This window comes from Cucumis sativus, chromosome 1 (genome assembly GCF_000004075.3).
Source record: "Cucumis sativus cultivar 9930 chromosome 1, Cucumber_9930_V3, whole genome shotgun sequence".
Taxonomy (NCBI): domain Eukaryota; kingdom Viridiplantae; phylum Streptophyta; class Magnoliopsida; order Cucurbitales; family Cucurbitaceae; genus Cucumis; species Cucumis sativus.
The window spans coordinates 12,248,953-12,254,952 of NC_026655.2; the positions used below are offsets into that span (position 1 = coordinate 12,248,953).

Consider the following 6,000-nt stretch of genomic DNA (forward strand, 5'->3'; position numbering starts at 1 on the left):
TGGATCAAAGAATAGACCACCTCTCGTTTCTTTAGGGTAATCAACAAATCAAATCTGAATTGCAGTCTCTACTGCATACCCCAAAACGAGTTAGGCAATTGAGCGTAGCTCATCGTTGAACCTTGTCTAACAAGGTTCTATTTCTTCTTTTGATACACCATTTTGTTGAAGTGGGTCATGTGCTGAGAGTTGGGATTAGATTCCATGTTCTATCATATAGTCCTCGAATCTCAAGTTCATGCACTCTCTACCTCGATCATATCAAAGTATTTTAATATTTTTACTTAATAGGTTTTCAACTTCAGCCTTATACTCCTTGAACTTTTCAAGAGCTCCAGACTTATGCCCCATTAAATATAAATAACAATACATTGAATAATCATTTATAAAAAAGATGAAGTATTCAAAACCTCCTCTAGCTTTTACATTTATTGGACCACAAAGGTCTAAATGTATAGGTTCTAGGGGCTCTTTGGCTCTATAACTTTTTTCAATAAAAGGTTTTTTAGTCATTTTTCTATTTATTATTATTATTATTTATTTTTATTAAGATTCACATGATGGTGATGAATCATCTTCTAACTCATTTAGAAGTTCATTATTTACCAATCTTTCGATCTTATCGAGATTAATGTCACCTAATCTTAAATGCCAAAGAAAGGTATTGTTATTTGGAGAAATTTTTTGCTTTTATTTTGAGTATTAGCAGTTTTAAACATCTCATGATTTAAAAATGATTTTGCTTCATTAGGTTTTAATACATACAAGTTGTTTTTAAGCTTAGTCGAACAAATATGTACATTATTCTTTAAAATGAACGCTTCCTTTAAAGAAAAAAAACAACCGAGTACAATTGTTCAATAAGCGAAGAAATAGAAATTAAGTTCCTCTTAATCTTAGGAACTATGTTCAAGTTTTTCAAAAACAAGAATCTATTTTTGAAAGACAACTTAACATCTCTCACTGCAAGAGCTGAAATGACATCTCCCATTTCAAACTTGAGAGTCATCCACCCTCCTTTAGTTGCTTAAAGGAACTAGTTTCCTTTATAGAAGAGCAAACATGGCTAACAAACATGTTTCTAAGACAAGTAAATCATATTTACCTTTTTTTTTTATTCTTCTTAAACATCTGTTGGAGGGAGTCCATGATCTAATGTGCAATGACCATGGTCTTGTGTTTCTTGCTTAGTATGTCAAACATACTGGACAAGAGATAGACGCGGGCCTTGTTATTGACCTTTGTTATACGGTTATATGCATCTCTGACATTCTGATATACATTTCGAGCAGGGGAAGGAGGACATTCCTCCATTAAGACGAAGCATAGATCATGATTAACCAGAATCTTATTGAGGTTTGACTTCCACGCCCCATAATTTTTATCGATTAATTTTCCATTTTTAAGCAGTTGAATAATTGAAGAAGACATGTTGAAACAATCAATTGGTCGTATTAGTTATCCTTGTCTTAACTCATTAAAATAATCCAATCAATTTAGCAAAAACAAGCAATCAAAGGACCCTAATCAAACAAATGATTTAGTTTTTGCAACGATACTAAAGAAGTTTAGAGCAACAGCCACCGAAGGGTGATCAACTACTCCACTCCTGAATTGAGATATCTCAGCTAATAACTAATACCATAATAACTCATATTCCTATAGTTCTTAGCCACCGTTGTTCAGTCAAGGATACATTAACTTACTTATTCATCTCGTAAGTGTGACCCTATCATTTTCAGATCCCAGAGGTACGCTTCAACAGGCTACCGAAGGGAAAGACAATTGTTGAAGATTAACCTAAGAAACCCTATCCATTTCTAGAGTTTGCGTTGTTCCGACTCCTACAATCAGGCTCTCCAAAGGGATAGTCATGCTAAAACGACACGCAGCGGATCATAGAAATCTCATGGTGTAACCTAATGGAGGAGACCGTAGGATACGTTGACACGCATCCTTCTCCCACTTACTATGAACATTTCCCCTATTCACCTTGTTATTGACCTATACAAACACTCTCCGAAGGGAGGTCGCTCCCAGGGCGACACAAGTCGAGTATGAATATCACATGTGAACTCTTAGAGACGTGAGAGTTAAAAATTGATATATCATATATATCATTTTTCTCCCACTAAAATGTTCTATTAATTTAGGGTTTGTTGTACTTAGCTAATCTCCGGCTAAATGAATCTATCTAAGTCTATTCTTATTATAACTCTTATAATAAACTTTACTATAAAGTGTCTAGATACACTAAACTATTTAATTTACCTAGTGACATCTCATTTTTAATAGGAATAAGGTTAATTCAATGCCGGTTCTTGGTCAGTTCCTCGGTAGAAGGTGTTATGTAAACCGTCAACTTAAATACCCCAGCCTTAGACAAAACTTTACCGGTGGATTTCCATTATAACCTTAAATCCTATTCACTCTTAAGGTTTCTAGGTGTATTAAACCATTTAATTTACCTAGTGACATCTTATGCTAATAGGAATAAGATTAATTTAACGGCAGTTTTGACTAAGTTCCCAGGTAGGAGATGTTCCGTAAACCGTCAACTTAAGTACCTCCAGCTTTAGACAGAACTTTACAGGAACTTTATAGGTGGAGTTCCCTTATAACCTTATCCTATTTGTCCTATTTAGTTTCATTAAACTAAAAATATATAATTCTAATCCTATTAGAATTAATGTGATTTTAGGTCTATTTAATTTTAAACATTTTTAAATTAAAACAAATTAATCCTATGATCCTATGTTTGCATGCAACTCTTTATTATAGGTTGACGGTTTCTAATTATCAAATTTTATAACTATTATAAAATTACTTAATTAGTTCTATAATATGTATACTATGGTTTAATTAATTAAAACAAAAAATAAACCATACAACATGCAAAATATTATATTAATATAAAAATTATATTAATCTATCGATGTAATATGCTCAATGAAAATTTGATTTTCATCTTAATTAATATAACATTTATATTAAAGAAAAATCATATAAATCAACCAAGCATTCATGCATTAATTTAAATATAACAAATTATATTTAACTAAGTAATGTCATACGTCATCTTTTTCCAATTTCATATACTTAAATTATCAAAATACTTTAAATAACTCATGAAATTCAAAATCATCCATTAATACTAAATCTTATAACATTTATAATATATAAAAATGCATAAACATGCTTAGAAAATCATACAACTAAAAGATAACTTTTATATTTAAGAATGATGCATGATATTTATAATCCTAAGGTGGGATTTTAAATTATATGACAACATTATGCACCTATGTAATTTAATCAAACATAATAAAAGATTAAATAGCAAAAATTTGACACCCTCAGATTTAATCAAATTAATATAATCATATTATATTAATTTGATTAATTAAAACAAAACAAAAGAATAAAAAAACGGAGAACAACCGGTTCTTACATTAATTAAATTAATGAAAAATTATAATCTAAGGTACTAAAATAAAAAACATCTATTTTGCAAACTACATTCATAATTCAAAAATAAATCCCACCTAAACCAATGCAAAATTTAAAATTTTCAATTAAAATTTGAGATGGCTCTCATAAAAATTGAAGGGATAAAAGTCCTATGGCACCGGAAGAATTAAAGAACCCATTACTCAATTTCATTTGGAAATCTTAAGATACTGATACAATGGCAAAATTTTAGAATCAAAATTCTAAATAAATTATAAGCATGCTTTTAAAGAAAAGATAAGAGAACTTACTTTCGATGATATCTCTAAATCTACAAATCAATCTCTAAATTGGGACACCACTCGTCGAAGACTTTCCTGTAACAACCCAACTTTCTTAGTAAATTGAGGTCATTAATATTTAAATAAGTATAGATTTTTTTTTAAATTTAAATATACAAGAAAATAATTTAAAGTTTGAGGAAAAGCTTTAAATATAATAAAAATAAATAAGCAATTAAGATAACTAATCAAAATACTAGTTTAGGCCCAAAAAGTAGAAAAAAACTATTTAGAATAGTTTAACCGGAGTTTTGAAATAAAGCTATGAAAAATATTACTACTGAAATATAAATGCAGAAGAAAAACTGAACTGTTCCCTATTGCGATCCACGATCACTTATTATCATTCGCCAGCTTGCCCTTGCCTCCCCTTACTTAAAAATTAACATTTAAGAAAGTGAGTATGAATTTATACTCAGTAAGAGGCCCACTATTGGTCTCACTAAGTGTCTGTTAGTCTCTCGTTAGAATCCTGTAATAAAGTACCACATGCTATTGTGCTTCCGAACGCACACTATCCAGTGGTCCCACCGAGACTGAATTGGACTCTCAGTGGACTCAAAGGAGGAGTCGGGCTGTAAGTGATTCTGTCGAATCACATCTCAACTAGCCACAAAGGCATATATATATATATATATATATGTAGGGGACATCAATGGACGCCTCATGGTACGACTCTAACAGACAGACTAATAGGACACTATAGGCTATACATGCTCAACATAAAACAACATCTTAGCTCAAACAAACATAATTCGAATTAACATATAATCATATCATACACCAATGGACACTATAGGCTATACATGCTCAACATAAAACAACATCTTAGCTCAAACAAACATAATTCAAATTAACATATAATCATATCATACACCAATGGTGCTGCATCTCAATCATGAAAGGGTTACCAAAGTAACCAAGTATACAATATCTGAAATGGTCATATCACATCTCTACTACACAATACAAAATATACAAGATACACATGCAACTTTAAAGTCGGTAATATAGGAAAAATCTCTTACCTGGGGATTTACGAAAATATATGGTTGGTAGTCAAATTCCCAATTACAGTTCTAAACCCGAACACATACACAAAATTGGTAAATTTGCCAACTATCTCTCATTGCTTATTAAGCAAACAACCAAACTTAACCATACTTACCCCAAGACTAAGGTTGAATCCACCTTAAATGAAAAATTCACAGTCCCAATTCTACCGATTTCTCTTGCACCTTCAAGCAACCATAAATCAACTTATTCCAAAACTTAACTCATTTGGGACAAAAATAGGTAATTAATGGGGGTACCAAACCCAATCAATACTAATAAAACTCACCAAAAGTGACTCCAAAACAAGGAACGGCTCGACAGGGTAGTTGGCTCAGGCACGTGACTTGTGGAGAATGAAGGCGGCTCAGATCTGGCTTGAAGGGACAGAGATGCGCGACTCACACATAGAGGGGGCTCATGGCTTGGACGACCACGCGCAGATCACTCGAGGAGACGCGACTTGGGTTCGATTCTGGCTAAGATGCACACGATCGGCTTCGGCAAGGGTGGAGCACGCGACACGGACGACTGGCGAAACTAGAGGGCACGAAGACGGTTGAGATGCGTGACTCAGGGCGTTTCGGCTTTGGCTTCCCGATGGTAGAACGTGCGGCTATGACTGATGGATGGAGATGCGAGGCAAAGAAGGAACGCAACACAATAGCTTCATCCGGGCGATCGTCGTCATGTAGGGTTGCGTCAGTCGTGGGATTCTCGATGGCCGAAGGTGCATAATGAAAGGGGCGGGGGCTAGGGTTTGAATGGTGAAGAAGGGTGAGTGGGGTGGAGAAGATGAGGCATGCAAAACGAGAGAGGCGTATTTAATATAAATAAGAAAGATTTAGACAAAAGACGTTAATTGAATAAGAAATTTCATAAATGTCCTAATTTGAAAATTATTTCCTTAAATAGGAAAGATAATATTTTATGGACAAGTCTAATCTTTCAATAATTATTAATTAGATATTTCATTCCTAATATTATTTGAAATATTTCCTTAATATGAATTCCATAACTTAATTTAATGTGATTAATGAATATGGTAATAAATTTTAAGTATCTTTTCAATTAACTATAAATCAAAATATATTATAATATGAGTAATTTTATTCTAATTTATAATAATCGTATGATATCTTCTTTCCAAGACTAT

The 6,000-nt window shown here is 32.6% G+C and overlaps 1 long non-coding RNA gene across 1 annotated transcript; it reads right to left on the reverse strand.

Moving 5' to 3' along the window:
* Positions 1 to 3,637: 3,637 nt before the first annotated feature.
* Positions 3,638 to 5,649, reverse strand: LOC105435824. The gene is made up of 3 exons (XR_969768.2): positions 5,134 to 5,649; positions 4,960 to 5,029; positions 3,638 to 3,827 (listed from the first exon to the last, which is right to left on the reverse strand). It is a non-coding gene; the product is annotated as an uncharacterized LOC105435824 (long non-coding RNA).
* Between the last annotated feature and the right edge of the window lie 351 nt (positions 5,650 to 6,000).